At 46.4% G+C, this 25288-nt stretch overlaps 3 long non-coding RNA genes across 3 annotated transcripts; 1 reads left to right on the forward strand and 2 right to left on the reverse strand.

Annotated features, from left to right (window-relative positions):
- Positions 1 to 4961: 4961 nt before the first annotated feature.
- Positions 4962 to 11555, forward strand: LOC145514394 (uncharacterized). Its single transcript, XR_014060121.1, has 3 exons — positions 4962 to 5002; positions 8489 to 8632; positions 9548 to 11555. It is a non-coding gene; the product is annotated as an uncharacterized LOC145514394 (long non-coding RNA).
- Positions 11556 to 15498: 3943 nt separating this feature from the next.
- Positions 15499 to 19513, reverse strand: LOC145514390 (uncharacterized). The gene is made up of 3 exons (XR_014060115.1): positions 17252 to 19513; positions 16804 to 16903; positions 15499 to 16444 (listed from the first exon to the last, which is right to left on the reverse strand). It is a non-coding gene; the product is annotated as an uncharacterized LOC145514390 (long non-coding RNA).
- A 1794-nt stretch (positions 19514 to 21307) lies between these two features.
- LOC145514387 (uncharacterized) lies at positions 21308 to 23497 on the reverse strand. Its single transcript, XR_014060112.1, has 2 exons — positions 23279 to 23497; positions 21308 to 22047 (listed from the first exon to the last, which is right to left on the reverse strand). It is a non-coding gene; the product is annotated as an uncharacterized LOC145514387 (long non-coding RNA).
- Positions 23498 to 25288: the final 1791 nt, after the last annotated feature.

A 25288-nucleotide genomic window follows, 5' to 3' on the forward strand; every position in this document is an offset into this window, starting at 1 on the left:
GCCTCGAGGAGGAGAACGGAATTTCAGTGAGAAGTGAGCCAGGCCTCAGTGTGAAGCAGGGCAGAGCAGGGCCTCAGAGAAGGGAAGTCTGGACTCAGAGGGGCAGAGCCGAACCTCAGTGAGGAGCAAGCCAGCCCTCAGAGAAGCAAAGCTGGGCCTCAGCGAGGAGCAGAGTGAGGACTCACTGAAAGCCGAGCGGAGCCGTGGGGCCGGAGTCGGCCTCCTTCAGGGACAGACCGGGCCTCGGCCAGGAGCCGAGCCGGGCTGAAGAGAAGCAACGTCAGACCTCAGGGAGGACCAAGCTGAGCCTCCGTAATGTGTGACTTGGGCCTCAGTGAAGACCGGAGCCGAACCTCACTGAGTAGCAGAGCCGGGACTTGATGAAGCAAAGTCAGGCCTCAGGAGAAGCAGGGTGAAAGGCCCCCGTGAGGCCGTGAGGCCCGGAGCCTCGGGGCTGAGGGAGGCGGGTCCCAGTGAGGAGCGGAGAAGGGCCTCAGTGGGGAGCGGAGCCGGGCTTCACTGAGGACCATAGCCGGGCCCCAGTGCAGGGCAGGGAGGAGCCGGGTCTCCCTGAGGACTGGAGCCCAGCCTCTGTGTGGAGTGGAGCCGGGCCTCAGTGCAGAATGGAGCCTTGCCTCAAAGAAGCAAAGTCTGACATGAAGGAGGAACAGAGTTGGGCCTCAGAGAAGCAGAGTCAGGTCTCAGGATCAGAGCTGAGCCGCAGTGAGAAGCCAGCCTGGCCTCTGTGAGGACGGGAGCCAGGTCTCTGTGAGGACGGGAGCCAGTGTTAGGGTTCCCAAGGGGCTCACAGCTATAGTTAAAATACGGCCCATTGTGGTGACCTGACAAACAAGGGATGAAGTCATGGTGGCCATGTTGCCCTGTGGGCATCCTGTTTTTCCTTAAGGCGATATCCTGCTTTTCCCTGCTGGTGCCAGTTTCTCAAGACTACCTGACCACCCGACCATGAGACCCCCTCAAGTATGTCACCACGAGACCCCAGCTCTGGGCTAAAGATAAACGGAGGCCCCCTCCCTCTGGGGCACGGTTTCCCATCGATAGGGTATAAGAAGGGTTGGCTGCAAAGAGAGAGCACTGGTTTCTCTCTAAAGCCAGCCACTTTCTTCCTTCCTATAATAAATATTTTTCTGTCTGACTGTCTGGCTCACTCTGTTTTTCTCCATGCTTGCCTTACAGCCAGGACTCAGAGTAGCAACGTCAGGCCTCAGGAGGAGAATGGAACCTCAGTGAGAAGCAAGCCAGACCTCACTGAGGTTGTAGCCTTGCCCCAGTGAGGAGGGGAGCCTGGCCTCAGAGAAGCAAAGTCAGGCCTCACGGAGGTGAACCAAACCTCAGTTAGAAGAGAGCTGAATCTCTGTGAGGACCAGAGCCGGGGCTCACTAAGGACCGGAGGCATACCTGAGTGCGGCCTGGAGCCACGCTTCACTGAGGACAATACTGCGGCCTCATTGAGAACCACGGCCAGGCCCCAGTGCAGGGCGGAGCTGTGCGGTAGTGCTGAGCAGAGCCAGGCCTCAGTGCGGGAGGAACTGGGTCTCACTGAGGAGCGGAGCCTGGCCTCAGGAGAGTCAACCTCAGTGAGGACTGGAGCCGCGTCCCAGTGTGGAGTAGAGCTGAGTCTCACCGAGGAGGGAGCTGGACCTCACTGAGGAGGCAGCCGGACCCCAGTGAGGAAGGGAGACACCCCTGATCGCGTAGTGGAGCCAGGCCTCACTGAGGACCATAGCCAGGCCCAGTGAGGGCCGGAGCCTTGCCGGGTCTCAGTGAGGCGAGGACCTGGAGTGCTAAGCAGAGCCAGACCTCAGTGAGGAACCGAGCCGGAGCTCATGCAGGACGGGAGCTGGACCTCACAGAGGAGCAGAACCGGGCCTCACTGGGAGCGGAACCGGCTCCCAGTGTTGAGGTCCGGAGCCAGGCCTCTGTGTGGACCGGAGCCGGGACTCAGAATAGTAAAGTCAAGCCTCAGGGAGGAGGAGAAGGGAACCTCAGTGAGGAGCGAGCCAGGCTCTGTGAGGAGCGGAGCCGAGCCTCACTGAGGACGGAGCCTCAAGTTTTTCTCCCAGGGAACCCTCCCAGCAGGTCCTAAGGAAATCTAGTTACTAGTTACCGTCCACATGGATACAGCCCCACATTTTCCCAAAGCTAAAGACTGGCCTGCCCTGAGGAGACCTAATGCCTGTCAGCTGTGCCCAGGGCCAAGCCTGCGGCCTGAACGCACAGGTCCCGCCCTGGGAAGAGAAGGGGCTTGTCGCCCTCTGCGGGCCAACTGGGAGAATGCAGGCTGCGCCCACTCCCACTGCAGAGCGGGCCGAGGTCTCTCCTGCCCGTTCTGCTCAAAGCACCACACTATGGAAATTCAAACGGGTCGAAGCCAGCATCCCAGCACTTCTACAACCCTAACTACAGGACAGTGAGCAAACACGTGGCCCAAAACCTATCCAGGAACACACTTCAGGGCTCACACCAAAAGGCATCCAGATTGTCCCCAGGCGATTTTAAACTCTACATCACTAAAGAAAAAATTGGACAGGATGCCGTAGAGGAAGATCCACAGAGCCACGGGTCAGGTAGATTATGAGTTCTGGTTGGGAACACACACGTAATTTATTAAACATACAAAAAGTCCTGCATGGTGAAAAACCTCCTTCCAAAGACCAAGAGCTAAGTCACAAAGTGGGGAAAAGTGTATTCCCCATCACACTAGATGAGGAATTTTTACTCACAATAGGCTAAGAACCAGAAAGCAAACATTCAAAATGAGTGTACATTCAAAATGAGTACCGATCTGAAGAGAGCCCTCTCCTCAAAAGAGAAAACAGTAACAAGAAAGTGGACAGGAATATGATCCACGTGGTGTTAGCCAAGGGAATGGCAAATTACATAAGGAAGGCAGCATTACACAGCACTTACAAGTGCCTACCTTCTCGGGAAAGGTCGGTTCGGATTACTGGAGCACGAAAGGTAGCAGGAACTCTACTTTCCCGAGGCTGGGACACCCGTAAAGTCAACCACAGGCAGCCTTTTCAGAGTCTCACCCCTGCAGACCAGCCATCAGGCCAACAAGCATTCACACAATCGTATTTCTAATCGGCGTCCAGAGAGAAACAAGCGGCTCTTTAGCATGGAGGCTCTACCCCCGCTCTAAACCGTAAACAATTGAGGCGGCCTTCGGTGCCTGTCGTCAGTCAGGGGGATGGGGTGAGGGTGCACGCCGCTGAAGGAAAGCAGAAAGGCACACCCCACAATATTTAACTACAACCCAGCCCACTCCTCTAAAGCAACTGGAAAAAAAAGTCACATTTGACGGGCGACACCTTGAAATTTCAAATGTGCATCCCACACCCACAAGAATAAAACACCATGATATTGGCATGAAGGTGTACCTTTTGAAGATGATTGGAATTGAAAGGATATTCCAGAAATATACTCATGGGTCGAAAAAGAGGCATTGAGACACTCGAGGAAGCAACAGACATCTGGTCAATTCCTTTAACAGCAAGATGAAGAGACCTGCTCGGTTAAAACACCATCACTCTAAGATGAAACCCAGAAAGCGAACCATCAGCCCCCTCAAAAAACCCCAAGCACACCTCCTTCCGCACCACACACAAAGCAAACTCAAAGTCAGATTTTCTCCCCCAGCTTTCTTGCGCTGGTTGTGGGCATTTGGACCTCCTCCCTGCTCCTGCCGGCAGCCCCCGACCCACAATTTCCTCATTTTCCTCCCAGGGAGGCCCCTCCCAGCAGGTCCTGAGCAAACTTAGTTGCCTTCCCAGAGGACAGACTCCTGCGTTTTCCCGAAGCCAAAGCACTGGCCGGTCCTGAGGAGACCTAATAATGCCTGTTAGCTGCGCTCTGGGCCATGCCTGTGGCCAGAACACACGGGTCCCGCCCTGGGAAGAGGCGGGTTGTCGCCCTCTGCGGGCCAACTGGGAGAATGCAGGCCGCGCCCGCTCCCGCTGCAGAGCGCGCGGAGGTGTCTCTGGCCAGCCCTGTTCAAGGTGCAACACTGCAAATTCAAGAGGGTCGAGGCCACGATCCCAGGACTTCTGCAACCCTAACTACAGAGAAATGATTGAAAATGTGCCCCCAAACCAATGTAGGCATTCACTTCAGGGCTCATATCCAAAGACACTCCCGACTGACTCCAGGCAGTTTTCCAAACCACAGAAGTATATAACAAATTGGATCATTTGTGGGAACCACGTTTTACTGTTTTCTCAGACATATCTCCTGGAATTTAATCTTACTCATTCCCTCTTCCTTGCTTGCTCTCTCCTACCCTTAAATTAGACGTTCTGGCTGACACATCAGCATTAGCTGGATGATGTTCTGTACGCAGAGTAAATCCCCTTATCTTCAAAGAGCTTTCTTTACAACTCTCCTGTGATTACATCTGGACCTCCAGGAGGAAGCCTTCTAATCTCAGAGTTCTAGTCTCTGTCTTGCTTTACTGGTCTTAGTTAAAGATTACAAGATAGAAAGTGAAGTTGCTCAGTCGTGTCCGAGTCTTTGCGACCCCATGGACTGTAGCCCACCAGGTTCCTCCATCCATGGGATTTTCCAGGCAAGAGTACTGGAGTGAGGTGCCATTTCCTTCTCCAGGGGATCTTCCTAACCCAGGGATGCGAACCCGGCTCTCCCGCATTGTAGGCAGACACTTTACCGTCTGAGCCAGTTACCAATAAATATGAGCTCAGCGTTTTCTCGAGTTGCTTCTCCGCGAGCTCTCCCTGCGCTCTCTCATATCCTGTGTGTTTGTGAGAATTATTCGGTGGGAAACCGCCACAGTTGGCACCTGAACAAGGCCCACCTGAAGGTTGCTTCGCACCCCTTCCTCAAGCCCGAGCAGGGGAAAAGGACGTCCGCTCAGCCAGGCAGGAACTACCTTAAGGCTAGCAGTGGAAGAAGTCTTCCAGACGAGCAGTACTTTCCCTTTCACTTTCTGCTATGGTAACTGTTTCTCTTCAACAGCTTGCTCGTAAGTGCCAACTTTCTTTCCTGCTTGTCGCCGCTGGTTGCAAGGTTTCTGATTCAGACTTAACTTTTTGCTGTGATTTATACTCGTTGTCCTTGGTATCCACAAGAGGGGTCTATGAAAGTGTATCACTGGAAGCGTATAGCTCGTTGGTTGAGAAATGGTGTAGGTGTTGTTAATGTACAACATCTAAATACTTGGAATTTATGTTGTATTGCGGTTTCTGCCACAGAAAAATGAGAAACTCCTTGGGCTGATCTTATACCACTGCCAGAGGCATCTCCACCACCTCTTTCTTTTACATCTAAGCCCACTCTAAGACTCTGGCTGTGAGCAAATTAGAACTTCCAGCCAAGGGGGGAAAAATGTCAATGAGATGAGCTTTTAGATAAACTCTATTAAGAATAATTATGCTTTAGGAATATCTGTCTAAAATAGTCTCTCCAGGTGTTGGTAACCTGAATTATAACCTGGTTATGCTAAACTAAGTGACAAGTTTACTGAATAGTTAGGTCATTTCCAAATGAAATAAGATTCTAAAACATTCATTACTGAACACTAACTTCCTCGTATTGAAAAACTAGAGATTTTGGACTATTAGTAAATTGTTTGGTGCCTTTCTGAAATATTTCTATAAGAAAGCAAAGGTCTTTTTAGAAATTATCATTGGTATTTATTTCCACCAATCTATAGAATGCTAATATGAAGGTCAGTTCTTGGTTGCTTAAGGAAAGTAGGATGTATGTTTTTAATAAAGAAGGTATGAGGAATGAAATTACATTTTGTGAAGGGAAAAGTAAGCAGGTCTGACTTGCAGGTGGCTGTTTCAAGATGGGAGAACAGAGTGGTGGGTACAGAAAGTGATTAGAAAGTCTGTGGAAAGCGAACCCTGGGGAAAGAGTTTTGTGCATGGTTAGGACAGAAAGTTTAAAATAAATTTAATTAAGTTTACCTAAAGGAGTTTAAAAGTAAGCTGGTGCAAAAATTGAATTTGGCTTTTCTCTGTTAAGAGGACGTATTTTCTTCAAATGTTAAACGGCTTTTAACAAAGTTTCTTTACCTCTTAATTGATCTGTTCTATATTTATCTTTGAAATCTTCTGTTAACTTTGGCTAAGTAAACAACTATGTTTCACAGTGACCTGTATGATCCTATCTGACTGTCATAAACCCTTTTGGTATTTATCAACAAAACTTCCTAAATATCTTGACTTCTAGCTAACTTTTGGGATGGTTCAGAGGGCCCCTGAGACATCCCAAAGAGAGATACTAAATTACCTAAGTTCATTTGACATATTAAATTACATGAGAAGTATTGTTAAGGAGTGATGAATCTTCTCAGGTTATATTGCATATATATAATAAAGATATCCTAAAAATTATGTGGAATTCATGAAAGTCTGATATGTCCTGGTAAAATGTTGTCAGTATAATTCTAGTTATCATGTCAAAGTGTTACATGTCACAGCAATGACCAGGTTACTTTGTCAATTGCAATTTAATCAGATTTTAAACATCGTTGAAAATCTTTATGGTTTCACTCTGATGCCTTTACAAGAATACTGCTACTTCAAGATTTGTGAAAAAGACTTTTCTCAGATTAACCAGAAAACAAATTTGGTTATTAACAGTAAGCTGGTACCAGACTAGAATTTGGTTTTCTCTCCCTGTTAAAGAACAAAGTTTTCTTAAAATGTGGCTTTTGATAACAGACTATAGCACACTAAGACAAAGCTCATTTCACTTCTACAAAGTTAACCCCTCATGAGGGAATTTAAATGGATAAACAACGACTGTAAATCAAACAGTCAGGGCTGTGGGAGGTCCAAGACCGCCACTTGGCTTTCCCTGGGTCCCTGTCCCTGACAAACCTCACTTTTATCTGATAAGATAAAGCCTTTCCTGGCTGCAGGGTTAGTGTCTCACAATGAAGAAAAAAAAGAAAAAGGTTAAAATGTGTTTTCTACAATCTCCAGTGATTGGGGCACCCACTTTGCAGGACAGGTTGTACAGATGTTGACAAAAAACTTCATGAGCTTCTTGGAGACTATCACTTCCACGACACCCTCCGTACTAGGGCAGGGAAAACAACAAAATGATTAAATAGAACATGGGATTAAATAGACTGCCAACTATGATCACAATTTTCATGTCTTTTTGTCTGACATATTATTGACTTCAAATCTTTGTTTTCAGATACAGAGAAGCTCTTCTCAAGTTACTGATGGTTTAAAACAATCTAGTGATTTACACCTGTGGGTAAAATTAAAATATTTTTCTTTTCTCTCTGCCTTGTCCCTCCAGAAATTGGAGACACTTGGGTTCTGAACAGCCTTATCAAGGTGAAAACACCCTTGTCTCCTGACATATACAAAAATCTCAAAGTATCCTGGGGAGCTCTGAAAGAAAAATCCCCCCAACTGATGTCAGGCCTATGACATCTATTACGTTTCACTAAATATTAAAGCTCTAGTTTTGTGAATTAAGGCCTCTGTATTTACTAAGACTCACTTCTGGGATGGTTACTAGTGGTCATGTTATATTGCTAAGAGGGTTAATTAAGTTATTAAAAAGGACACTCTAGGTTTGTTTCTAAGGCTTATCTCAATCCCCAATCTTTAAATAAAGGTCAGATGCTCCAAGATCTACAACCAAGAGATTAACAGGAGGCCATAGTCATTTAACAAACTAAATCAGAAGACCTGGAGATATCACTGGACTATAACTAATGAAAGTCCTTGACTTAAGTTCTTACTTATAATTTTACTGTTACTGCTAACTATATTGTTTTCGATATTGCCTGTTTCAAAAAGCGTTGTCCCTTACATTGCCAGATGTGTGACTGAGCTACTGATACAATGATGGTATACAGTTCCATATAAAATCAGTGATTGTAACAGTGTGACTCTATACATGAAAAACAAGCAAACAAAAAAAAAGAGGAAATATTTTTCCCGGACCAAGAGGCTAATAAGACAGGTGTGGTCCAGAGACTTTTCCTACTCACAAGGCCCGATCCAATAACAACACATTGAGCGGCCTGTCAGTAAAATCTTCAGCAGATGTGGCAATGAGCCTTCCCAGTATCATGAGACACAACGGCCCTAAAATGCCCCCAAACGGTGCTCCAACTCATGGCCATAAAGGGGCCCTGTGATTAAAAACCGGAACTTGCCATCTGCCTCTACAAAGATTAAATCATGACAACATCCCCTGAAAAGAATTCAGGATGGGAATAGAAAATTAGGCACTCACTCTGTGCTCTGGGAAAAATGGACGAAACAGGCCTTCAGATAGCTATTTTCAGAAATTTTTTTTCTTAAGCCCAAATTCTTACATCTTCTCATACCTAGAAAAACACTAAAATTGTTAATGGTGACAACTGGCTACGCAAATCACCTGTCTACGCTGGGTTTCAGATTCGTGCTTCTAAAAAGAAATGCTTGCTTGGACTGCTGATTACAATAATTCCGTCTTTGTACTTTTTAAGGGATACAATGGCTTCTGAGACAAAATAATGGTGATACAGAGATTCTGGTCACTCTTCATAATGGATTCCCCTGATGTTCCACTCTGGTCACAGATACAATCTTGGTTTACAAGCTCTCCTTGGTGAAAAACTAACTTGACTGTAGTAAGTGTAATCATTCTGTTTTTGCTGTTTGCCCCTTACATCTGTAACAATGTAACAGGATTTGTTTCTGTCTAAAAACATTTAAGTTACAAATGATTGTTCATACTCCTACAATTTCCACTGACTCCTCTATTACTTGGGGCCCTTGGATCAGAAACACTAAACAAAAGGGGAAAATGAATATGTTGCTTCAACAACTTAGGGTTGGTGCCCCTCACCCACAGGAAACAATTAGAGACAGATTTCTCCACCCCTTTCCCACCAACAGCAATATTTTCCTAAAGAAAAGAGGGGAGTGAAAGAGTTAACTCAGGCAGGTTGATTAAGGATTCCAAGCCTAAGGCCTCTTTAAGGAGAAGGTAAACCTTCTTTTCCACATTCTTTTGCCTTAGACACACAGGCCTTGTAGACAACAGTATTTCTTGTTCAAGGACATGTTTTTTTTGAGCTCAAAGTGTATATTATGGAAAAAGGTCTAAGTAAAACTTCCACAGCCTTAAGCTCTGGGTTAACACATTCCTTCTGGCTAATCTCATGCTGATGTCATCCCAGAATGCATATTATGGAAAAGGGTCTACAAAAAGTTTTCACAGCCTGGAGGTATTTTTTTCTATTCTCAACAGCTAACAAAAAAGTATATGATGCTCTGCTTAAAACTAGCAAGACAGATTCTCCTCTTAACAACTCTTACACATTTACAAAATGTTCTCCAGGACCAGTTCAGATCTCTTCAACGACACACTTCTGATGCCGCTATTCAGACTCTCTCTGACATTACTGCCTGACTGAATCCTAAGAACTGGTTTTCCAGTCTCATTTTGACATCATGGTCTTTCCCCTTTATGTTATTCATAATTATTCCTTGTGTTCTATTTTTAGTCAGAGCACTGACTGCTTTCTTTTCTTGCCTTACAGGCACAGAGGCCATGCTTACCCTGCTTCGACGGCAAGAACAGCAACAGAAAGAAGGATGACATGCCATTTAAAACAAGACAAGAGGGGAACTGTGGGAACCATGTTTTACTGCTTTCTCAGAAATATCTCCTGGAATTTAATCTTGCTCATTCCCTTTTCCTTGCTTGCTCTCCCCTACCCTTAAGTTAGACGTTCAGGCTGACACATCAGCATTAGTTAGATGCTGTTCTGCACGCAGAACAACCCCCTTATCTTCTAAGACCTTTCTTTACGACTCTCATGTGATGACCTCTGGACCTGCAGGAGGCAGCTTCTTAATCCCAGGGTTCTGGTCTCGGTCTTGCTGCTCCTACTTAAAGATTACAGGAGAAGCTACCAGCAAATGTGCGCTCAGCATTGTCTCCAGGAGCTGCTCCTCCAGGAGCTCTCCCTGCACTGTCATAATCCTTTGTGCTTGTGAGAATTATTCCGTGTGAAACTGCCACAGTCACTCAGAGGAACACCCAGGCAGCCCTGGGCCCAGGCAGGCACATCACCGAGCCCTGACTGGAAACACGCGTCACCAAAAGCCCCCCCAGGGGGGAAGGAAAACAGCATGCAATTTAGTAAACAGAAAAAAAAGAAAATCCTGGAGGGTAAGAAGCCTCTTTTTGAATCCCAGGAGCTAAGCCAGAGGTGGGAGGAAAAAGTATTCCCACCACACACCTAAGAAAACACCTGGAAAACAGAATATCACAGCTGTGAAAACCAAACCCCAAACGGGGCTCCTTCCACGCCACACGCAGGACTAACTGGCAGCCAGAACTTCCTCGCCCAGCTCCCCCTCTGCTGGGCCCTCCAGGACGGACCTCCCCCCCTGCAGGCGCCCCGGAGGCAGCATCCCTGCACTGTTCCCTCGTCTTTTTCCTCCCGGAGCGCGGCTCCCAGCAGGACCTGAGGAAACCCAGCCACCCGCCGAGGGGACAGAGCCCTGCATTTTCCCGGAGCCAAAGCCCTGGCCAGTCCTGAGGAGAACTAATGCCTGTCAGCTGTGCCCGGGCAAAGGCTGAGGCCGCAGCGCTCAGGTCCAGCGCCATTGGGGGGGGGCTTGTCGCCCTCTGCGGGCCAACTGGGAGAATGCAGGCTGCGGCCGCAGGTCAGCCGTGCAGGCGGACATTCCTGCTGGGTGCTGTACTCTGGGAATTCAAACGGGTTGAGGCCACTATCCCAGGACTTCTGCAACCCTAACTACAGGGCAATGAGCAAACATGTCCCCCCAGAACCAACCTAGGCACACACTTCAAGGCCCGCACCAACAGGCACTCCAGATTTTCCCAAGGCAACTTTGAAATCTACAGCGGTATGGAAGAAAATCAGACATGATCACCTAGAGGAACCTCCACACGGCCATGGGCCTGGTCAGGCAGATCATGAGCTCTGACTGGCAACACACGTCACCAACTGCCTTCACACGTCGGAAACAAAACTTAATAGCACACACTTTATTAGACACACACACACAAACCCTGCAGGGCAAACAAACCTATTTTCCAATCATAGGAGCTAAGCTGGACAGAGGGGCCTAGGGGGCTACAGTCCATGGGGCTGCGGAGTCCGACACGACCGAGCAACTGAGCACAAAAGCCACAAAGAGGGAGGAAGAAGGACTCCCCAGCACGCAGCTCATGAGGGACCTGCAGACTGGACATCGGGCCGCCAGGCGTCCACGCCGCTGCCTTCCCAATCTGCACCCTAAGAAAAACAAGAGTGCTCTTCCGTAGGAAGGCTCTACCCATACTTTCTAAACCTTAAAAAGTTCAGGAGGTCTTCACTGCTTGTGTGTATCAGACAAGGGGAGCACTGAACGGTGTGTCCTGATGGGTAGGGATCAGACGGTGACACCCCACAATATGTAACTCCACCACACCCACCTATCTAAAGCAATTGTAAAAAAGTCACATTTGAAGCCTCTTGCAATTTCAAATGTGCGTCCCACATTCACAGTAAATAAAACACCGTGATCCTGGCATGAGGATGTACCTTTCTGGAGATAACTGGAATATAAAGGGCATCCCAGAATTATGCCCATGGGTTAAAAAACAGGTGTGGAGACAGCCCAGGAAGCATCAGATACACATGTGGTCTATTCCTTTAATACCAAGCTGCCAGGGACCTGCTTAGATAAAACACCATCACCCTAAGATGAAACCCCAAAAGCTGAACATCACAACCCGAAAAAAAAACCACAACAGGCTCCTTCCACACCATACACAAGACTGACTCAGTCAGAGTTTTCTCCCCCAGCTTTCCTGTGCTGGGGATGGGCATTCAAACCTCCTCCCTTTCTCCCGCCGGCAGCCCTCGGCAGGCAGCATCCCCCCCACCCCCCAGATTCCTCAAGTTTTCCTCCCAGGGTGGCCCCTGCGCCAAAGCACCGGCCGGTGATGAGGAGACCTAATGCCTGTCACCTGTGCCCTGGGCCAAACCTAAGGCCAGAACACACAGGTCCCAGCCTGGGAAGAAAGGAGGGTTGTCGCCCTCTGCGGGCTAACTCATGAACTCCTTATTGCCAAATTCAGACAAAGTAGAGAAGGCAATGGCACCCCACTCCAGTACTCTTGCCTGGAAAATCCCATGGACGGAGGAGCCTGGTAGGCTGCAGTCCATGGGGTCGCTAGGAGTCGGACACGACTGAGCGACTTCACTTTTACTTTTCCCTTTCATGCACTGGAGAAGGAAATGGCAACCCACTCCAGTATTCTTGCCTGGAGAATCTCAGGGATGGGGGAGCCTGGTGGGCTACCATCTATGGGGTCGCACAGAGTCGGACACGACTGAAGCGACTTAGCAGCAGCAGCAGGGAAAACCACTAGACCGTTCAGGTATGACCTAAATCAAATCCCTTATGATTATACAGTGGAAGTGAGAAATAGATTCAAGAGATTAGATCTGATAGACAGAGTGCCTGAAGAACTATGGACAGAGGTTTGTGACATTGTACAGGAGGCAGTGATCAAGGCCATCCCCAAGAAAAAGAAATGCAGAAAGGCAAAACGGTTGTCTGAGGAGGCCTTACAAATAGTTGAGGAAAGAAGAGAGTGAAAGGCAAAGGAGAAAAGGAAAGATATTCCCATCTGAATGCAGAGTTCCACAGAATAGCAAGGAGAGATAAGAAAGCCTTCCTCAGCGATCAGTGCAAAGAAACAGAGGAAAACAACAGAAGGGGAAAGACTAGAGATCTCTTCAAGAAAATTAGAGATACCAAGGGAACATTTCATGCAAAGATGGGCAAAATAAAGGACAGAAATATATGGACCCTAACAGAAGCAGAAGACATTTAGAAGAGGTGGCAAGAATACACAGAAGAACTGTACAAAAAAGAACTTCATGACCCAGATAACCACGATGGTGTGATCACTCACCTAGAGCCAGACATCCTGGAATGTGAAGTCAAGTGGGCCTTAGGAAGCATCACTATGAACAAAGCTAGTGGAGGTGATGGAATTCCAGTTGAGCTATTTCAAATCCTCAAAGGTGATGCTGTGAAAGTGCTGCACTCGATATGCCAGCAAATTTGGAAAACTCAGCAGTGACCACAGGACTGGAAAAGGTCAGTTTTCATTCCAATCCCAGAGAAAGGCAATGACAAAGAATGCTCAAACTACCGCACAATTGCACTCAGCTCACACACTAGCTAATAATGCTAAAAATTCTCTAAGTGAGGCTTCAACAGTACGTGAACCAAGAAACTCCAGATGTTCAAGCTGGATTTTGAAAAGGCAGAGGGACCTGAGATCAAACTGCCAACATCCGTTTGATCACGGAAAAATCAAGAGAGTTCCAGAAAAACATCTACTTCTGCTTTATTGACTACACCAAAGCCTTTGACTGTGTAGATCACAGCAAACTGTGGAAAATTCTTAAAGAGATGGGAATATCAGACCACCTTACCTGCCTCCTGAGAAATCTGTATGCAGGTCAAGAAGCAACAGTTAGAACTGGACATGGAACAACAGACTGATTCCAAATAGGGAAAGAAGTATGTCAAGGCTGTATATTGTCACCCTGCTTATTCAACTTATATGCAGAGTACATCATGTGAAATACCAAGCTGGATGAAGCACAAGCTGGAATCAAGATTGCTGGGAGAAATATCAATAATCTCAGATATGCAGATGACACTACCCTTGTGTCAGAAAGAAAAGAACTAAAGAGCCTCTTGATGAAAGTGAAAGAGGAGAGTGAAAAAGTTGGCTTAAAGCTCAACGTTGAGAAAACTAAGATCATGGCATCTGATCCCATCACTTCATGGCAAATAGATGGGGAAACAATGGAAACAATGAGAGACTTTATTTTGGGGGGCTCCAAAATCACTGCAGATGGTGACTGCAGGTATGAAATTAAAAGATGCTTGCTCCTTGGAAGAAAAGTTATGAACAACCTAGATAGCATATTAAAAAGCAGAGACATTACTTTGCCAACAAAGGTCCATCTGGTCAAAGGCATGGTTTTTCCAGTAGTCATGTATGGGTGTGAGAGTTGGACCATAAAGAAAGCTGAGCACCAAAGAATTGATACTTTTGAACTGTGGTGTTGGAGAAGACTCTTGAGAGTCCCTTGGACTGCGAGGAGATCCAAGCAGTCCATCCTGGGGGAGATCAGTCCTGGGTGTTCATTGGAAGGACTGATGTTGAAGCTGAAACTCCAATACTTTGGCCACCTGATGCGAAGAGTTGACTCATTGGAAAAGACCCTGATGCTGGGAAGGATTGGGGGCAGGAGGAGAAGGGGACAACAGAGGACGAGATGGTTGGATGGCATCATCGACTCAGTGGACATGGGTTTGGGTGGAATCCGGCAGTTGCTGATGGACAGGGAGGCCTGGCGTGCTGCGGTTCATGGGGTCGCAAAGAGTCGGACACGACTGAGCGACTGAACTGAACTGAACTGACACACCTGATGAGAAAGTTTTACTAAAATTGTACTGAGAACCATAAAGCAAATGCCTACATTCAAAATGAATACCAGGCTTTCTTTGTGGCTCAGTGGTAAAAAAAAAAAAAAAAAAAAAACCCACCTTCCAATTCAATTCCTTGGAGCTCCTCCCAGACCACACAGACGAACTCAGTCAGAATTTTCCTCGCTCAGCTTTTCCTCTGCTGACCCCAGCAGGCAGCATCCCCGCTTTTTCCTTAGTTTTTCTCCCACAGGATCCCCTCCCAGCACGTCCTGAGGAAACCTAGCTACCTTCTGCGTGGACAAAGCCCTACATTTTTTCCAAACCAAAGCACTGACTGGTCCTGAGGTGACCTAATGCCTGTCAGCTGTGCCCTGGACCCAGCCTGTGGGCAGAACACACGGGTCCTGCCCTGGAAGAGGAGGCTTGTCGCCCTCTGCGGGCCAACTGGGAGAATGCAGGCCGCGCCCGCTCCCGCTGCAGAGCGCGGAGGTCTCTCCTGCCCGTCCTGCTCAATACACTCGCCTCTGGAAATTTCAACATGTCGAGGCCAGTATCCCAGGACTTCCCGGTGGTCAGTGGTAGAGAATCCACCTGTCAATGCAGCTGACAGAGGTTCGATCCCTGAGTCAGGAAGATCCCCTCGAGAAGGAAATGCAACCCACTCCAGTATTCTTGCCTGGGAAATCCCATGCACTTAAGGAGCCTGGTGGTCTACAGTCCATGGGGTCGCAGTGAGGACACGATTTAGCGACTAAACAACAGCAATGACTGGAACCCTAAATATAGGGCAGTGAGCAAACACGTGTCCGGAAACCAATCTAAACACAGTTCAGGACTCACACCAAAAGGCACTCCATCTTGGCCGCAGCCAACTTTAAAATGTGTACAACTACATAAAAAATGAGAGGGTCCCACAGAGAAACAAGGACATGGCCATAGGTCTTTTCAGATAGATCACGAGCTCTGATTTGCAACATATGTCACAAGAAGGCCTCACACATGAGAAGAAAAATCAATTAAATGCACTTTATTAAAAAAAAAAATCAAAATCCTCTTGGGTGAAAAACCTCCTTCTGAAGGCCAAAAGTTAAGCCACGAAGTGGGAGGAAAAAATATTGGCCAAACAGACACCAGATAATAAATTTTTACTCACATTAGATAAAGAGGTAAACAACAAATAGCTACATTCAAACGATTAACCATCTCAACCACCAGGATTCTGGCCAGGTGTCTGTTTTTGGCTGGTGTCCGGCCAGGCCTGATTTTGTCTGTTTGTGGGTTTTGGGTTTTGTGTTCTGTGCAGTTGGTAGCGCTGAAGCCTTCAGCCTGTTTGTTGCTTCAGTTGTGTCAATTCTTTGTGAACCCACAGACTGTAGCCCGCCAGGCTCCTCTGCCCATGGGATTCTTCAGGCAAGAATACTAGAGTCGGTTACCATTTCCTTCTCCAGGGGATCGGCCCGGCCCACAGATTGAACCTGCATCTCTTAAGTCTCCTGCATCGGCAGGTGGGTTCTTTACCACTAGCGCCGCCTGGGAAGAAGGCTGGCAGGTGTGAAAGGGCCTCTGGCCTGCATACCTCGGGCTGAAATGAGTTCCGGGAACTGGCTCCAGTGCCTGGCCGTCATTCTCGAACAGTGAAGAGCACAGACGGGCTCCCATCAGGCATAACAGGTTTCAGCTGGCTGTCGTGGAGAGCATCAAGCGGAAGGGTGAAGTCTGGATGCAGAGTCCTGTCCGGAGACTCCTGGCACAGGCCTGTGACAGATGGTGGAGGCCTGGTCCAGTGCAATTGTTGTGACCCTCAGCCGTTTGGAAGAGGCAGTTACAGGAACTGAAGAGGCAGAATCAAGGAGCAGGAGTCAGCTATAGGAGGGAAGGCGACCCGAACGATACTCAGATTTCTGGCTGAGACAACTGGACTTAACACTGCACCAACTAGCACCTGGGAGGGAGTCAGCCTACAAAACAGGTGCACAGCGACAACAAACAGTTCAACGACGTGCGTCAGACATGGTGTGAAAGCCCTGTTGGAATAAACTTTTGCTCGCCTGAATGCTGACTCCTGACCATTCCAGCCAACCCAGTTTTATATATCACATCTCATCAATTTTAAGATACACATTTGTTTTCCCTTCTCTGAAATCAGGATGTTTTTAATTGAATGTGTGACATGATTTAGTTGGCCGTGTATTTTTCAGTGGTATATATAATCATGGTTCTCCTGAAAATGAGATAAAATCTTGCATTTGATGAAATACAATGATGTCTATCATCCTTAAAAGGAAACAATACATGAGTGTGCCTCCGTATGACTTACATTTTACCTTATTCGAAAAAGATCTGAAGTTACACACTCCCCGATTTTGACACAGAATAGAGAATCCAGAAATAAATCCATGTACTTATGACTAATTAATCTACAACAAAGGAAACAAGAATATACAATTGAGAAATTCTTCAATAAATGGTGCTGCAAAAACTGGACAGCTACATGTAAAAGAATGAAATTAGGACATTCTCTACGACCATATACAAAGATAAACTCCAAATGGATTAAAGACCTAAGTGTAAGACCAGAAACCATAAAACTCCCAGAGGAACACATAGGCAGAACACTCTTTGACATAAATCATAGCGATATTTTTTTGGATCTGTCCCTAAAACAAATGAAATAAAAGTAAAAACAAACAAACGGACTTAACTAAAAAACTTCTGCACAGCAAAGAAAGCCATCAAAAAAAACAAAAACAAACAAAAAAAACCACTGAATGTCGGAGTCAGCTCCAGCAGGTCCAGGGGTTCCCTCAGGATGGACGGTGTCGGCGATGCGAATGAGAAGACACAGAGAGTCTCGGTGTTTCCAAGTGTCTCCTCACATTATTGTTTTTAAGACAGCTTTTATATTTTTAGTGGTACATAGAAACAAATGTAAAGTATAGAGTCATACCAAATCAGCGTAATGGGTCAGCAGTGTTGACCCTTACCGACATCGTTTGCATATCTTAGTTCATTTTGTTTACACCATCTTCTGGCCTGGGGGCCTGCTAACACCTTGTGACTCTCCTATTGACAAGGGTTGATCAGTCAGAACACTTTTGTATCAGGCACAGCAGGAAAGAATTCATCAATAGAAAGTTTCAAGGTAAAACCTGTTTTTGGTAATTTACTCTACGCCTTGAGCTTAACAGAAAAGAATGTGGTTCCATAAAGTCATAGAACAGCAAGCTGAAGGTCAGCTCTAAGTAAGAATCATCAGTTAAATCAACAATTGTCTTATTTGCATTAAAGCTAAACTTCTATTTATATAAATCTCTAACTATTATGCTTTCATTATATAGGCTAAATATGTTAAGAGTAAAAACATAGTGAGTAAATATAGACTAAGTAACAGTTTCATAAAGCAATATTTCTTATATTTCCTAACAAACCTTTTTTCCTGCGAAGGGTTTTGTGCCCATAGGGGCTTTCTGCGTGGAGGCTCTCAATGCTGTTTTATTATTAAGGAGCAGTCATGTATATTAGCTCTAAAGGCACAGGCTTATTTATTAAACAAACTAATATGTTAGCAAAAGGAATTTAGATCAGCATGCTCTATATCCCAGATAATTTTATTTAGGGTGCTACCATTCAGGGGCCTTTGGATTTGAGGTTTCAGAATGATCTATTTTAGAAGGAAATCAGGAAAGGCCTTTTGCCTAAGTCATAGAAAATAAGAAGAGGTTTATTATAGTAAACATCAGAAAGACAGATATCTTTAAGGTGAGTGCTGAGGCAGCTTTCCGAGAATCCCTGAGGCCTGAGAAGCCGTGCTCAAATCAGTCCTTTTTGGGATCTTGTGAGCTGGCTCCCGGCAACTGAATGGAAAAAATATATGCAAATGATGTGACTGATAAGGGATTATATACAGTAAAGTCGTTCAGTCATGTCCGACTAGTACTGGAGTGGGTTGCCCTTTCCTTCTCCAGGGGATCTTCCAAAACCAGGGATCAAACCTGGATATCCCACACTGCAGGCAGATGCTTTACTGTCTGAGCCACGAAAATAAGGGGTTAATAGCCAACATAAACAGCTCATACAACTCAACACCAATGGAACAGTCCAAGTAAAAAATAGGCAGAGAATTGAATACACATTTTTTTCCCAAAGGAAATGCAGATGGTTAACAGGCACAAGAAAAGATGCTTAACATCACTAATCATCAGGGAAACGCATGCCTGTCAGAATGATTATCATCCAAAAGAACACAAATAACAAACGTTAGAGAGGATGCAGACAAGAGGGAACGCTTGTGCGCTGCTGTAGGGAATGTAAACTGGCGCATGCCCTGTGGGAAAAAGCACGGAGCTTCCGCAAAAAACTAACACTAGAGCCTCTATATGACCCAGCCTTCCACTCTTGGGTATATGTGCAAAAAAAACCAAAAGACACTTTGAAAAAAAACATGTATATGTTGAAAAAACACATGCACCGCAGTGTTCATAGCAGCATTATTTACAATTACTAAGATAAAGTGTCCATCAACAGATGAACTGATATATATTCACACACACACAAGGAAAATGGAGTTCTACTCAGTCATAAAAAAACCGATGAAATGTTGCCATTTAGAGCAACACGGATGAACTCAGAGGGTTTACGTTAAGTGAAACAAGTCAACCAGAGAAAGACAAATACTGTATGATATCACTTAGATGTGGAATCTAAAAAATACAACAAACAATAGTGAGTGAATTTTTAAGAAGAAGCAGATTCACAGATATAGAGAACGAACTAATGGTTACCAGTGGGGAGAGGGAGGAGGGGTGAGAAAAGTGAGGCAGAGACTAGAGCGTTAGCGGATGGAGAGGCAGAGACTATTAGGTATAAAATAAAGCTGTGTGCTTAGTCACTCAATTGTGTCCAACTCTGTGACCTGCCAGGCTCCTCTGTCCATTGGATTTTCCAGGCAAGAACACTGGAGCGGGTTGCCATTTCCTACTCCAGGGGAACTTGTCGACCCAGGGATCGAACCCTGCATTGGCAGATGGATTCTTTACTACTGTACCGCCTGGAAAGTCCATCAAATAAGTCCATAAAATAAGCTAAAAGGATACATTGTACATGGTAAATACAGCATATATTTTGTGATAACTAAATGAAGAGTGTTAATTACTATACACCTGTAGTTTCTATAATATACATCAACTAAACTTCAATTAAAAATAATACTGTCAGTGTGATTTCACTGCTGCTGGAAGTTGGAAACTTACCAGGAGCCCAACAATATATTCTATTTCCACCTCAGAGATAGAGTAGCTGCAATTAACCTCAAGAACACAGTAACAGAATTTAATATGATTAGGGAGTTGGAAGTTTTAATATTTGATTTTAAAAGTTGAATGTATAGGTATAATTGACTTAAGTTACACACACTTATTAATAAGTAACTTTTGATGCATTGATGCAGGTTCAAAACCTCAAAACCAATTTTCCTCCTGCTTTTTAAAATTTATCCTGCTTAGCATATAAAATTAATGATACAATGACGTATTGTATATTTTGTTATGGCTATTTTCAAATATATACAAAAACAGAGACTATTATGAAGCCAGATGAACCAATCAACCATCATGGCCATTCTTTGCTTTTTTTAACGGGCTTATTTGCTCTGTGGCATGTGGGATCCTTCTGGATCAAGACTTGTACCTGTGCTCTCCTGCATTGACAGGTGGATTCTTTCCTGCTGAGCCTCCAGGGAAGCCCTTCATGGCCATTCGTATTTCATCTACCCCCATTTACACTAGCGGTCTAGTTTACCAGCTTCTTACGTATTCACAAACTTGCTTTTTAGGGGTTTCAGAGACCCAAAGTCAACAGAGGTCTGAAAATATTAAAATGGAAAATTCCAGAAATGAAACAATTCATGAGTTTTAAATTGCAAGCCTTTCTGCTTAATGCAATCTTTCACTACCCTCTTCATCTCTCCCACATGAATATACATTTGTCTAGTAATCCACACAGGCATTCTATCATCTCACATCATCACAAAAGAGGTGAGTACAGTATTATATATTTTGAGAGACCATTTACTTACCAAACATATTTATTTGGCTGTGCTGGGTCTTAGTTGCGGCACGTGGAATCTAGTTTCTTGACCAGGGATCAAACCCAGCGCCCCTGCATTGGGATTTCGGGGTTCCAGCCACTGGACCACCAGGGAAGGCCCTCACTAACTTTTATTACAGCTATTGTTAAAGTTAATCTTTATCACAGGTACATACGTATAGGGAAAAACATGGTACATGTAAGGCTTGATTTCAGGCATCCATTTGGAGGTCTTGGGATGTTATCTGCTGCAGATAAGTGGGGCCTAGTACTAATTCCACATACAGCATCATTTAATGCATAATCTTTACAGAACTGACTTTTTTAAAAGGTCTTTTTCATAACTCAATAATCATAAAAATGTAAGTATTTTATCAATGCTAAATTGTCTCCAAAATGTGTTTCTTAAATCAGATTAGTTGCAATCAGAATCCAAAATATATTCCGAAAGCACTCATTAGCTGTCTCTCACACATCTCTTAACACATGGGGTGCACGTACCTTGTAAAATTCCTGTTTCTTACAGTTTGTTGTCATTAGCTCGTCTGAATTTGGCATATTCTAGATGTGTCTCTGATACTGTTGAACTGACCATCCTTCCCCCATATATCCTGTACACTAGATGCTGATGAGATGGGTGATGAGGTTTGATCCCTGTGGAGAGGTGCGTGATGATGACTGTTAGGAAAATGAAAACAAAAATTTCTCCCAATCGAGAAATCTTTTCCACAAGGTAATAAAGAGACAAAATCAATTTTATTGTTAAAATAAGTATTAAAAGATTACAGCGCATCACAGGCAATCCACTAGGCAATTGAAGAGACAGGAAACAAATCTAACTCCCCTAAATATCCAACCCGCGGCATACATATGTTCAAGATCGACAATGATCCATTTGTCACACAGAGTCCTAATTTTACGTGGTAATTGGGATGACTGTGCATTTTATTGGTTTTATCTAGAGGAAACACAAACTTCTCATCTCTGGAACTGAAGGTAGTTTTTACAAGTTGGAGCACGTCATCCACTAAGATGAGATTCCTATCCTCCTACCAGAACTGACTGGTGAGCAGTCTCCCTGTCTGCAGTGTGAGGAGACGGGTCTCAGGTACTTGAGAAAGACATCTGAGTCCTAAAAAAAAAAAAGAAAAACCTCATTCCCCATGTTCAACAAGAAGTAAATCTCTTGTTTTTTATATATTTATTTTTGGCTGGGCTGGGTCTTCGTTGCTGCGAGGACTTTTCTCAAGTTGCACCAAAGCGGGGCTACACCCCATTGCAGGGTACTTCTCGTGTTGCGGAGCCCGGGCTCTAGGGCATGTGGGTTCAGCAGTTGCGGCACATGGGCTTAGCTGCTCCTCAGCTTGTGGGATCTTCTTGGAGCAGGGGTAAAACCAGGGTCTCCTGCATTGGCAGGTAGATTCTTTACCACTGAGCCACCAGCGAAGTCCAATCTCTTGTCTTTTTAAGCGGGTATCTGTGGAATAAAATAATTTGCGTGTGACACATCTGGAAACACCAACAGTGTGATTGTGTTTTGGCACCACACCATGACACAGCTTGGACACAAACGTTTCACGTCCTGGACACGAGCTGCCTCCACGTGCCTAGGGACGCAGTGTGACAGTGTGGGGCACCGTCATCTGATCACACGTGAGAGGCACAAGGTGTGCCAGACGGGCCAGACCTCAGCGAGTCCATTCAGGGACGGCGGTCAAGTTTAGTTCCCTAGGAGGGAACAAGAATGTTCTTTAGGAATGTTTATGGTAAGTCACTGGTTTGCTTTTTACCTAGAGGGTGGTGAGAACTAAATTCACCAGTTGGAGGGGGTGAGAGAAGCGCCACAGGGACAGGCACTGGTGAAGGTTACAGTGGAGGTTCTTAGTCCTGAGCCTCCCCTCCAGGGTCCACAACAGTGACAGCGATCACTGGGTGACCACTGAGCCGCAGGGCTCTGACTGGAGGAGACGCCCTTGGGCGACGTGAGAAGGAAGACCAATAGCCTTGGGATGACTCCCGTGCAGCAGCAGGGCCGGTCATGTGTTTGGGGTGACACCTGGGGAAGACCCTCTGGGCTGTGGGGTGGGGACCATGTGGGAGGAAAGACTGTGTGAAGACAGAGGAGGAGGACAGCCATTTGCATGACTCCAAAAAACCCCTGTTAACCCCTTGATCGCAGACTTTCACCCTTCAGAAATGTGAGGAAGGAATCTTCTGGTGCTTAAAACTCCCAGACTGTGGGGCCTTGTTTAGGCAATCTGAGCACATCAACACAGGGACCAGCGGCATCTGGAGAGAACCTACAGGGCCCCAGGGGAGGCTGAGAGGGACCCTAAGAGGAGCCCAGGGGGTTCTTTCTTAAAACTCCCCATGGCTTCTAGAGCTCTCACAGTAATGAACAACTTGCACTCTACCAGTCCAGGCTTAACAGCTGCCTCATGTTGTTTATTCCCTGCAGACATCAGACCCCAGGATGCCCGAATCCACCCAGCTAAGTTCCACGTCCAGGCCTCTGCACTTGCGGGTCCCTCTGCCTGTCACCCTCTCCCAAGCGCCACCGAACTGTCAGACGCAAGGCCCCACCCACGACTGCCTCACCGTCCTGGACCCGGGGACCTGGACTGTGGGAGCGGAAACAGGCGTCTAGCGCTCGGGGCTTTAGAGTCCGTTGGCCTGAGGGCGTGCGGGCCCGGAGGACGAGCGCTTACCTGAGGCGGGTCCCTCAACGCCGCCGTCGCCATCGGACTTCCAGGCGCACGGGGGCCGGAGCGCTGGAGGGGCGGGGGGTGCCCGCGCGCGGTCCCGCTCCGGGGCCTGGCGCGGGCACCCTGGGAGGCGCGAACCCCAGGCCCGCCTCCGTGCAGCGGAGACAGCAGCTCCTCTCAGACCTCCTCAACCGCGTCACCTCCGTCCCAACCCAGCGCTCTGACCGGGCACAAGCTTGGGGCAGTTAAAATGGCCGCCTGGAGGCGGAGTGAGGAAGACTCCCTCCCCGACCCTTTGTGCCCAAACGAAAACTCCATTTCCTTTATTGGCTCAGGGACACTGCCTTCGACGCAAGGAATTGTGGGTGAAGTAGTTCCCGTTTCCAGGCGAAAATGCTGAGCTCCTCCGCGAGGAGGCTGGGGAAATTGTGCGCAAACTATCTAAGGCTAAAGAAAGAGAAGGTATCAAGCATTTATTTCCCTTTGACGAATATGCAGAAGGGCTTCTCTGGTGGCTCAGACGGTAAAGAATCTGCCTGCAATGCAGGAGACCTGGGTTCGAACCCTGGATCGGAAAGATCCCCTGGAGAAAGGAATAGCTACCCACTCCAGTATTCTTGCCTGGAGAATTCCATGCACGGAGTCTAGCATTCTTGCCTGAGAAATCTCCTGGACAGAGGAACCTGGCGGGCAACCCCCAGTTCATGGGGTTGCAAAGAGATGGGCACGGCTGAGCGACTAACTCTTTGACTTTCATGCAGAAAGAGTGCTCAGTCGTACTTGACTCTTTGCTGCCCCATGGACTGTAGCCCTCCAGGCTGCTCTGTCCATGGGATTTTCTAGGCGAGAATACTGGAATAGGTAGCCATTTCCTACTCCAGGGAATCTTCCTGACCCAGAGATCAAACCCGTTTCTCCTCCATTGGCAGGCAGATTCTTTACCACTGACCCACCAGGGAAGCCCCACCAATCAATTACTTCAACCCAATTAGCTGCAGCGGACAGTGGCACAAAAGAGAAAAGTTCAGTGGGGGGAAAAGATATTGGATAGAAAAAACCCTAATAACAATTGAACCCACTGTGTCCTAGAAAAATTAATGGGTCTGCACTTCCCTGGCAGTCCAGGGGATAAGAATCTGCGCTTGCAACGGAGGGAGCGCAGGTTCGACCCATGGTGGGGGAACTAAGGTTTCATAAAACGAAACAATCAATCTAAGAAAGAAATGGAAGATTTTACTTAGGCCAAATAGGATTATAACCCAGGAACATGCTCTCAGAAAGCTCCAAGAACTGTTACGCTTGTTAAAAATCAATGCATCATTATGTAGGTTTTTGCGACAGAAGGCTACTTGAAATGGCGTAGATAATTGGCAAAATCCAGACCTGTAAGTACAAAGTGGTAGGTTATCATGATCGCTTACACCATCAAGGAGGCGTGTTATCTTTTTTTAAAACAATATTTAATTTTTGCCGATGCTGGGTCTTCCTTGCTCTTTGGGCTTTTCTCTAGTTGCGGCCAGCGAGGGCTACGCTCTAGTTGTGGTGTGCAGGCTTCTCACTGCGGTAGCCTCTCCTGATGTGGAGCGCGGGCTCTAGGGCACAGGGACTTCAGCAGTTGTGTGGCACGTTTATTCAGTAGTGTGACTCCTGGGCTCTAAAGCACAGGCTCAATAGCTGTGCTTATGGGCTTAGTTGCTCTGAGGCATGTGGGATCTTCCTGGATCACAGGTGGAACCCTTGTCTCCAGCATTAGCAGGAGGATTCTTTACCAGTGAGCCACCAGAGAAGCCCAGGCACATTATCTTTTAAGGCGTTGTCTTGTTGGTGCTAGGAAAATGTTGCTCTTTATGGGTTAAGCAGGTATTTCTGCCAATGGGGAGGTTTGGGGGGTGCATAATGCAGATATATGATATACATTAGAGGGGAAGGGGAGGCCAAAGGACAGAGAAAATTTTTCATATTTAAATTATCTTTGACTTGCCTTAGAATACAAATTTTTACTGCATCAGTCAT

Source organism: Giraffa tippelskirchi, chromosome 7 (genome assembly GCF_054371585.1).
Source record: "Giraffa tippelskirchi isolate mGirTip1 chromosome 7, T2T-mGirTip1v1.2.pri, whole genome shotgun sequence".
Classification (NCBI taxonomy): Eukaryota; Metazoa; Chordata; class Mammalia; order Artiodactyla; family Giraffidae; genus Giraffa; species Giraffa tippelskirchi.